Source organism: Diceros bicornis, chromosome 2 (genome assembly GCF_020826845.1).
Source record: "Diceros bicornis minor isolate mBicDic1 chromosome 2, mDicBic1.mat.cur, whole genome shotgun sequence".
Classification (NCBI taxonomy): domain Eukaryota; kingdom Metazoa; phylum Chordata; class Mammalia; order Perissodactyla; family Rhinocerotidae; genus Diceros; species Diceros bicornis.
Genome location: NC_080741.1, coordinates 39,839,411 through 39,850,806, shown reverse-complemented (window position 1 = coordinate 39,850,806; position 11,396 = coordinate 39,839,411).

Below are 11,396 nucleotides of genomic sequence, written 5' to 3'. Positions count from 1 at the left end.
CCTTAGTCTTTTCTGGACCTTATGAAGTTGATACTTTTGAAGATTATAGGCCAGCGACTTTGTAGAATGTTCCTCCATTTGGGTTTATCTGAAGTTACCTCAAGATTAGATTCAGGTTATGCATCTTTGACAAGAACATCACAGAAGTGGTGTTCTCACCTTCTTATTGCATCCTGTCAGGTGGCATATGATTTTGATTTGTCCCATTACTGGTGATATTAACTGTGATCATTTGATTAAAGTATTGTCTGCCAAGTTTTCTCCACTGTAAAGTTACTCTTTTTCCCTTTGTAGTTAATAAGTGTTTTATATGGATTTACTTTGAAGTTATGTAAAATTCTGTTCCTCACCAAACTTTAAGTTTAATTAATTCATTAATTAATATTGGTATGGACTCATGGGTTTCTATTTTATTTAATGGATTATAATCCATTAATGTTATTATTTATTTTGGTGTTCAAATTGTCCCAGATATGGCTGGTAGAAGTCCCTTCAAACTGGCTTCTGTGTCCTTTAGACAAGTTCCCATCATTTGAGTATGTCCTTACTCTCTGATATAACAAGAAGTTCCAGGCTCATCTTATATTTTCCTTACCCCTGCCATGGAATAAACCATTTCTTAAAGAAGCCCCAGTTCCTTTAGTGCAGAATGGTATGTAGAAACCAAGCTCTGGGTGCTAGGTGTTCTTATGGCTATTAGGGTCATTGCTTGTTCTGGGCTCTTTCAGTGAACAGAGCTAGAAAATACGCATACGTCTGTGTGTTTAGGGGTGTTGAGGAGAGTGTTTACGCATACACATATGTTACATCTATATTTCTATGTGTTAAAAACCATAAGTTAACACTGATATCTCCAATTACAATCTATTATCACAGGGTTCATTATAGTTTTCTATCCTTCTCCGACAGTGAGAAATCTGATGCTTATTCTCCTCAGTATGTTTATTTATTTGGCCAATTCCCCTGTACGTAAGGAACCTCCTGTTGTTGCCACTGACCCCTTTGGATGTCCTCATTGCTCTGCTTGAACTCTGAAATTCTGCACTGAAGTGTTCCCAGTGTGGTTGGCCTCTTCTCCCAGCTCTGGCTCCCTGTACTGGGTTACCTCTTCCTGTATCCCTGACCCCCCTTCCCCCTGCAGGCACCCTCTTCACTCTACTCAAGCTTCAGTGCTCCATGCCAGGTTGGCCTCCGCCTTTATACGGACTTCTTCTTCACCTGGCTAGGGCTCCATCACCTCTTTCTGGGTCAATGTGCATCCCCCACATGTAACCCTTATTTTGCTTGGCTCCACCTAATGGCTTTTGGATTTAATCATTCAGGGAGGGAGGGGAAGGGATTAGAGATGAAATGAAAGGTGAAGAGGAAACTCTCATTTAACTTTAAAACTGTTTAAACATTAAAAGTGTTTATTAATTTTTGAAAAAGTAATACATGCACAGGATGAAAAATTAAAAATATTGCTTTATCATTGCCTTTTTCATAATCACTCTGTGGTAATCATGTTTTTCTATCTTCTATGTTTTATGATGCTTTGACATCTTAGGGGCCTTGCTGGCCTGGAAGAGACTGCCTCTCTCAGGCAGAACTAGCTAATTCCTAGAGACAGCAAACAACTTGCCTGGAGCACCTTTCATGGGCAAACCAACCAATCCAAAGCCCATATCCCCAACACCTCCTTTTTCTAGCTCTCACACACCAAGCTAACATTTCCTCTGCCCTAAATCACCTCCAGGCCAGGTGCCAGAGAACTAGAAACTGCCTCTATAGCTCAGAGCCCACTGAATCACTCAAACTATCTAATCCTCAGTTTGCTCAAACCTGTCTACCCTGCCTTACTCTTTCCTTCTGAGAAACCACAATAAAGGCTCTGGGCCATGCTTTCTCCTCTGCTCTTTCTGCCTCCTGACTGACCCTGGTACTTCCCCATGTGGCCCTGCATGGTGTGGTGTGCCTCCTTCTCTTAGGAACTGTGAGTAACAAAACTTCCTTCAATGGTGTTGAGCCCTCTGTGTTCTTTTCCAGTTATCTCTATAAATCAAATCCTGAGTACAATCAAAACAAAGTCTTCTTCCATTTTCTATAAAACATGGCTTACTTCTCACTCATCCTGTCTTGTTTTGCTGCATTACCCTAAGATGTAAAAATATTTAGGGTGTCAAACAAAGGGATAATTCACCATCTCACCCTGAATCTCATTAAGCGATGTATTCACAATAAAAGTTTAACTTTTTGGTTTAATAATTCCTTATCAAAGTTAATAAAACCATTGATGTAGTTTTAAACAACGCTTTCATAATACTAATAATGTAATTATCTAATATAATGAAATCTAAAATAATGTTATATTAATTAAATACATTTTATATTATATTAATAGTATAATATATAATTAAATTAAAAAGACTAAGTTCATATTGTATATATTTTTATTGCAGAGAATGATGATGGGGTGATCAATTAAGGCTTTCTAGGATAAAAGAATAAAATTCTGTGGGAACGTGCAATGGAAATATAAGTTCAATTGTTCAAGGAGAAAAAGAAATGGTATAATTTCCAATTGTTAACAAACAGCTTGTTCATACATTTAAAAAAGTGCTAATGGGGGCTGGCCTGGTGGCGTAGTGGTTAAGTTCGTGTGCTCTGCTTCGGTGGCCCAGGGTTCGCAGGTTTGGATCCCAGGTGTGGACCTACTCACCGCTTATCCAGCCATGCTGTGACAGGCATCCCACATAGAAAAGTAGAGGAAGATGGGCATGGATGTTAGCCCAGGGACAATCTTCCTCAGCAAAAAGAGGAGGATTGGCAACAGATGTTAGCTCAGGGCTAATCTTCCTCGCTAAAAAAAAAACAACAAAAAAAAAACAATGATGGGTCTCAAATTGCTTTGATATTTATATTCTTTTTTGGTATTTCAAAAGAGGAATATGACAATTTTATTTCAAAAGTTATTATTTACAATGCACTAGAAATTACATTCCTTACAATAAAATAAACACATTGAAAAATTTTAGATGACGTATAAAAAATGTGTGAGGATGTATATAGTTTTTGAAAATTATTTTAAGGGTACATGTGCAGAAAAGTTTGAAAGAAAGATGGAAACTGGTGCAGCCCCAAGGAGAGAATCTTTGTCATAGTCTCACTGGAAAGATGAGGATGTGAGATCTGAGAGGTTGAGTAATTTGTTACCATCGACGTAGCTCTAAGTGGCCTAGAAGAGATTTTAGAAAAGGTAGACTGACCGAGATGCCATTCTCCTAGAGCAGTGGTTTTCAAATTTTGTTGTTCCTGAGAGACTGAATCTGAACAATTTGTGAAAAATGAAGATTCTCAGGTCCCACCAGCAGAAATTTAGATTTAGTAGGTGCATTTTTAACCGGCACCCTCCTCCACTTTCCAGTGATTCTGAAGCAGATGTTCCCAGAACCACACTTTGGAAACCACTACCCTAGAGGTTACTGCCTCCCTGTGAGAAAGATTCCTGGCTGATCCTGCTTTCTTACCTTCAGGGCTGGCACTCAGCGCGGGGCCCTCACACAACCCTCAACCTGCCCAGTTTCCCACTGACTCCTCTCCTCTCCCTTGGACCCTCCCTCGGTCTTCCGCTTGTCCCTGATGAACTAGTTCCCGTGAAGAGAGACCATCAACTCTGGCTTATCTTAGGGAGTGTTTTTGAAATATCCCTTTTAGGATAATTGTACAAAACCCATCCTCATAAAACAAACTCATCAAAAATCCTGGTGCTCAGAAGACAGGCTCATTGGAATTCCAAACTAAAGTTGTCTTCAATCAAGTCCAGAACGCAGCCCTCTATAGCTCTACGTGGCTAATGAGCTCCTTTCAATTCTTATAATTCTCCTTCTAAAGAGAACTTTACATAGGCTGAAAACCTGGCTCCATCTGGGAGCCAGTGGACCCACAGCTGAAATGGCTGCTGAGGACTATGGATAGAAGCATTGTCTTTGCCATTTTTTCATTCAGGTACTCTCATAGCTTGACTGCAACCACCAACACCACACAGCAGACCCCTCAAGACAAAATCTCAGCTCTCAGTAATAAACAGCGGCTGCCCACTGGACTCTCTACCTGGGTGGCTTACAGCCCCTTCAGACTTAACACTTCCAAATTCAAGCTTTATTCCTTCCCTCCTCCTCCAGACTCAGATTTGGTTGCTGGAGTCACCATCCACTCAGGCTGAAAGCTCAGATCTTAGCGCGCTTCTTCCCGTGAGAACTGTGACTACCTACATCCACACAGCTTAGCTAGCAGGACTGAGAACTAAGACCACTTGTTCATTCTAGGAAATTGTTGCCTAGGAATTAAGGCAATGAACTAGTAAATAACTTCATTGTTTGCTTCAGGGAATTCCGGTAACCTAATTCGTTCAGTTTGCTCATTTGGGCAAGCAGCTCCCTTCTCAGGAAAATATATTGTTCACCTGGCAAACACTCACTTATCAAGCAACTGTTTACTTACCAAGATTTACTTTAAGACCCTCATCACGCTGTGTCCACCGAGGGGTAGCAGAATATGCCACCCCAAAGTATGCCTCACTGGCATAAGGATTATTTTGAGTCTAAAGCAACTGAGCAGCAGCAGATACAAGAAAAGCTCTCTGCCTTCCTCCTATTTGCCTAAAAGCAGGACATACATTTGTAAACGTGTCCCACCTCCCCTCTTTACCAGAAAGGATACAAGTTAATCACTGGAGACAACTCTAGACCCTCAAGAGCCCAGAGAGGACATTAAAACAATCTACATAACAAACCTTACTAACTAGCCCTTATCCACCATTACTTTCCCCATATATTTGCCTTCCCACAATTTGCTGCCTTTGAAGCTCAAAGTCGTTCTCCTTGTCTTGCCACTTCTCTAAAAATTTATTATTCTTTTTTTAAGATGCTATATAAGCCCAAGTTCTAGCCATCCCAAGTTCTAACCATCCCAAGTTCTAACCATTACTCATCACCGAGTGCTCCCATATGTATGTGCAATGAACATGTTAATAAACTTCTGTTTATTTTTCTCTCATTAATTTGTCTTGTCAGTCTAATTTACAGGACCTCAAGGGAGAACCTCTGATGGATAGAGGAGAAGGATTTTTTTCTGTTCTTTCCTGTACCACCGATCCTAAACCATAAAGTGTTGGGGAAATAGATTAAAACCAAAATCTTCTGACCCAAAAATCCTCTCCACAAAGGTAGTGGAGAAAGAAAACACTTTTACTATTGTACAAACAGAATGTGATTGAATAAACCAGAATGGGAAGTGCATCACAGGTAATCGGCTAAGCTATTGCAAAGAAGGAAAGAAATATCACCCCTTTTTATAGCCAAGCAGATACAACTCATTACATACATGTTTTCAAGGTAAATAATAACTAGTCTTCAAGTAAAGAGACTTGGCAGCACCTTTGTTACACATAGTTGTCCTAACATGGTAATTGGGATGTTGGGTATATTGGAGGAGAAACAAAATTCTCAAATCTCTATGACAGGAGATTGTTTTGCCAACTGGAGCAAGATGCCCTTGAAATTTAGGTTCTTACCCTCCCACAGGAATTGGGAGGTAGGGGGGCTACCTCCCTTGGTGTTTTGCATTTCAAAAAGAAGACTCTCAGGCCCCTGATGAGACATTCCTGAGTTGTGAGTCTGGCAAGAGGCTTATTCAGCCATCGTAAAGATATACAGACATTTGGAAAGGACAGAGAAAGAAATTCTGAAAGAAAAAAAGAGAGGAGAGAAGTCTCTTCTCTTATTTTCAACAGGGAGAATTAAGCCTCTTTTAAAAAATTTGTATTTGCCCTTACAAATGTTGCATACTTTTCTCAATCCTAATTAGTTCCCCACCTTGAAGACCTGTCTTAAACTACTTGATCCCAGACCCAAATCCCATAAATATCTACTCCACATCTCCTGCTGAGACATTACTAAGAATATGTCAAGGTGACAGTCTCCTTTATTGTAGTAAGTTTAGTTACTGTGGTTTTGCTAGCTCATCAGCTTATTCTGCTGGTCTTTTTGGAAAGTCGGCATTGACACTTGCATTCTATAGTCAGTTATCAATGCTTTTGGGTCTCCCTTCAAAGTGTCTCCAATATGTCTGTTCCTAGTTCCAACCGCTTGGGTCTAGGCCCTTGGTTCTCACCTGGCACTTGCTGCCTCTATTCTTTCTAGTCCAACCTCTCCTTTATATGACTACCAAGGGAATTTTTCTGACATAAATCTTAGATCTGTTTATCAGCCCTGTGTAGATTCTCAGCAGAAACCAAAATACTTGTAACAGGCTTTTCTTTGTCATCTCCCTTCTTCTCGCTAACCCTTGCGTCCACACCACATCCTCCCATTCCTCTGTATGTGCTACTCCTTTAGTCTTAAAGGCCATCACCTCTTGCACTTGTTGAACTATTACCCTAAAGATTATTGCCAAAGAAAAAATTATTCCAACACTTGTTAAAATGGTGAGGAAGACTTTATTCAACACAATTCAATAGTGGTACTGCAATAGGGGAGAGAGATCAGGCTCAACTAGGAATATAACATAGACAAGCGGGGATTTATAGCTGATGAGCAGAATGGGGGGTCAGTGGATGGAAAATTACTAAGAGGAGACATGAAGAGTAGGGGGATTCTTGCTAAACTGACTTAATAGGATTCATGCTGAAGGCAGGTCAAGGACTTATACATCAAAGGTGGGGGATGAGGAACTTGATCAGATATCAAGGGTGGTCAGATACCAAGGTAGGGGGATTCCTACTCATCTGACTTTGCAGGATTCTTGTTAAGACTGGGCTAGGCAGGCCAAAGACAGGATGAGGGTCAATGTTGAGGCCTAGTTGAAAAGAGGGCTCAGAGGAGCCTGACTAAAGTTCGGTTAAGGAAAGAGTCTTTGTCATATATAATATAGTGGTAAAAAAAGACAGCATAGATGCCACCATTTCAGACATTGCTAATCAATCATGGCACTTTTCCTCCTGAGTCCAACGTGGTATTACATATTAATTGGTGTTTCAAATAAGATCGAACCTATTTGCTAAGAGCATGGGCTCTGAGACCAGATTGCCTGAGTTCAAATTCAGACTCCACCACTAATTAGCTGTATGAAGTTAGGCAAGTTACTTAGCCTCTCTGGGCTTGTGGTTCCTCATTTGTAAAATGGGGGTGGTACTAGTACCTACTTTCTAGGGTTGTTCTGAGGATTAATATATATAAAGCACATAGAATAATGCCTGGATGATGATGATAATGATGATGATGGTGATGATGATCACATCAGAGGAGAAGAAACTGAGACCAAGCTAATGGCAGAGCCTGGCCTGGCTGAGTTAAGACTCTCTCCCATGCCTCCCCATTCTCAGCCCACCTTGTTAACAAGAGGTGCTCGGCAGAGCCAAGGCAATGAGAGAGAAGTGGTAAATGCTGTGGGAGATCACAGTTGAGGATGGTTAATATGGTCAGGGACTGATAGATAGGCCTACACATAGTGAAATAAAATCATTAAACCACTTCAGGAAGGCGCACCAAGAAAGGATCCTGCTGTTTCTCAGCCTCAATCTCTTCCCCTTCCAGGAACCATGTTTTCAGACTGAAGTCTCCTGATCCAATGTAGTTATTTGTCATTTAATAATAAAAGTACATTCCAGTGTCCTCACTCCATGGTCCCATGGAGTCCCCATATTCCATATTAGTCTTTTGACATCTAGGTATGCAGGCCTGCCCTGCCCCTTGGATACCTATTACTTCCCTGCTGGTTGAGGTCACCAAAGCCATCCATAGCATGAGGAGACAACTCTTAGGCTGTGGTGTGGGCAGGGTCAAGAAGAGGCTCAAAGTTCGAAGGGGTTGGGACCGCCTGACCCCAAACTAGGTGAAGAGCCTCCAGCATTTGGCTTTGCTAAATCCACTAAGAGAGTGGCATCTTTTATTGAGTGATCTTTAAGTTGACTTGTGAAGAAGGAGCAAATGTTGGCTAGATGAGGAGCTAGGAAAGAGAATTCGAGGCAGAGAGTACAGCATGGGCAAAGACCCTGAGGTGTAGAAAAACTTGACTGAGTCTTGGAATGAGGCCAAAGTTCAGATCAGATCAAAATGAGCAAGTGTAGGATAAAAGGCCAGAGGGGTACACAGTGGGCCAAATCATGCAGGGGCTATTGGCTACTAGAACTTTGCTCTTTACTCTAACAGCAAGGGAAGCCATTTGTGGATCTGAAGTAGGGGAGAGCCATAGAAGAAAGGTCCTGGAATATACAAAATGTGGACTTAGGCTTCCTTGAACAAAGGACATGTTTTTGCTGAATTCTGAAAGGTGAGTAGGAGTAAGACAGATGGGAGTAGAGTAGGTGTATGAGAATGTTCTAGGCCAGGGGTTGGCAAAGTTTCTCTGTAAAGGGCCAGGTAGTAAATATTTTCAATTTTGTGGGCCATAGAGTCTCTGCTGCTGTTGTACAACCAAAGCAACTATAGACAATATATATCTGAATGGGCATGACTGCATTCCAATAAAACTTTATTTACAAAAACAAGTGGCAGGCAGGATTAGCCTGTGGGCTGGCTATAGTTTGCCAACTGCTATTCTAGGCCAAGGGAACAGCAGGTGCAGAGCCACTGAGGTGGGAAGGAATGAGATGCAATCAAGGAACCGATTCAAGGCCAGTGTGGCTGGAGTTAGTAAGCAAGGGGGTGAACTGTTCAAAAGAATGTTGGAGATGTGGGCAGATGCTGGATGATCTATGGTTTTGCAGCCCATGTTAAGGATTTGGGGTTTTATCTTGATAGGAAGTCATCAAATAATTTTAATAATTTTTATTTAACTATAAATACATATGGAAAAGTGCACATAAGTACACAGCTTGCTGAAGTTTTCACCAACTGAATATTCATATAATCAGCGCCCAGCTCAGAAAACAGAATATTATCGGAAACCAGGAAGGACTCCCCATGTACCTGCCTCCAGTCCTTACCCTTCCTTCCAAGGGTAGGCACTATCTTGACTTTCAACAACATATATTTATTTGTCTGTTCTTGTACTTTACATATATGGAATTATACAATATGTACTCTGGTATCTGGCTTCTTTCACTCAAAATAATGTCTATGAGATTTATCTCTTATTGTTGTAGTTGTAGATTGTTCATTCTCATTGCATGAATATACTACAATTGGTTTATCTATTCTAATATGGATGAGCATTTGGGAAGTTTCCAGTTTTTGGCTGTTATATATTGTGCTATGTGGAAAATTTGTGAACATGTCTAGATAAATATGTATATCTGTTGGATACATATACTTAATTGTATAATTGCAGGGTCACAGGATGGATGGATGTTCAGCTTTAGAGGATACCGTAAAATTATTTTCCAAAGTGGTGGCATCATTTTACATTCTCACCAGCAAGGTATGAGAGTTCCAGTCTCTCCATGTACTCACCTATACTTGGTATTTTCCATCTTATTATTATTTTTTTTTTGTGAGGAAGATTAGCCCTGAGCTAACATCCGATGCCAATCCTCCTATTTTTTGCTGAGGAAGATTGGCCCTGGGCTAACATCCATGCCCATCTTCCTGTACTTTATATGGGACGCTGCCACATCATGGCTTGACAAGCAGTGCATAGGTGCGCACCTGGGATCCGAAACTGGGAACCCCGGGCTGCTGAAGTGGAGCACATGCACTTAACCGCTATGCCACTGGGCTGGCCCCTTGCATCTTTATTTAATTTTAGCTATTCTGATTGTTTTGTAGTGGTATCTCACTGTGTTTTTAATTTGCTTTTTCCTAATGAGTAAACAGGGGGGCATCTTTTCAGATGTTTATTGGCCATTGGAGACTTTTATGCAAGAGCATGACACAACCATATTTGCATTCTAAAAAATCCTCTCCCACTTCTGGTGTGGAAGAGGTGGGTGAAGAGCAAGAATCTAAGCAGGGGTATGAATTAGGAGATTACGGTAGTGGTCTAGGCAAGAGGTGATGATAGCTTGGACTAGGGTGGTGGTAGTTGAGATGTAGATGGATTTGAGAGCCACTTTGGAGGTAAGATTAACAGACTCAGTGATGGATTCAATGGAGGGGCTGAGAGCAAGGGAGGTATAAATATTGTAACTATAAAATTTCTGGTGAGCCCACCGTCCCTTTCTATTCTGTATTTAGGTTGCTATCATTACGTATCTGTTCTTTAAGACTTTTTGTTGTTGTTGTTACTTTCCAAAGACTAAAGAAGAAAATTTTAATTGGAAAAAAGAAATACATCTAATACGGTAATTGAATATGATCTTTTTATTATTCATTTTTATTTGACTTTTCTTATTCTCTAGGGTTTCTAAATTTTTGATTTTTGATGACTCAGAAATGAAACAATGCAAGGACCTAGATAAATTTTATACCGGTGGTGAGAGAATTCTCAGAAGTATAGACACCTTTAGAGACTGCTGGTCTGGCTGGTGGGGCAAAATGTTTGAAGAGATTTTTATGACCTGCTCTTTCTGTGGCTTATTATCTTCATGCAGATTTTGAGAAGGATGCAAATCTTTTGGGAATCCGAAGGATCACCCAGGATCTTAGGTATACCCACATGAGAAAGCTCTACCCCAAAGCTGGAGGGGCTGAGAAGGCTTCCTGAGGCCTGAGGGGCAGTGAAAGGAAATGTGGCAAACTAGAGCGAGGAGGGCAGCAGCCTGATTCCTGGCAAAAGCTCAAACACTTATGGCCATGAGTGGCCATCACTTTCTTTCATATTTTTTATTTCTTTAAGCTCTATCTCTGGCTTTTAAGAAGGGAAGTGTGTACCTTGGGCCTCCATCTCAAGACCAGCATGGTGGACATCAACCATCACTCATGGTGCTTTTGCCACAGAGCCTGTGTTGGAATGGAAGATGTGGCATGGCAGCCGGTCTATGAATTCTTTCCTTGAGTCCCTTTCTCGGGGGGGAAGCCTTCTTCCTCTGACCTAACTACCCAGAGCACTCCAGACTAATGGGCTTCATCAGGCTCATGCAGACTGAGCAGAAAGAAAGAGCCTTGGGAATCTCATTAGCTGTTCCCTGGAATGTCCCCAAGTCATGTTGAATGTTCCGTGATGCAGGTCCCATAGGAGTTGTTGGTGACTATTAACAGAGCGGCATTATTTTTAAGTCTCTGGAACACATTTTTTTCCATTGAGCTGATTTCTTGTAGGCAATTCCCATGATGCACTGACATCTGTCTCTAATGCCCTTAAAGTTGGACTTTTTCATTGCCAATTGGGAATTTTATAATGAGCTCCCACACTTGCACTCTTGGGTTTCTCTCAGAATTTCCTGTTTGTTCCAGATGTTTTCCTCTAACAATTTCACAAATGTAAAAAGAGCAAAATTTCATCTGATGACATTTGTTTGGAATCTAATCAGTATCCTCCAG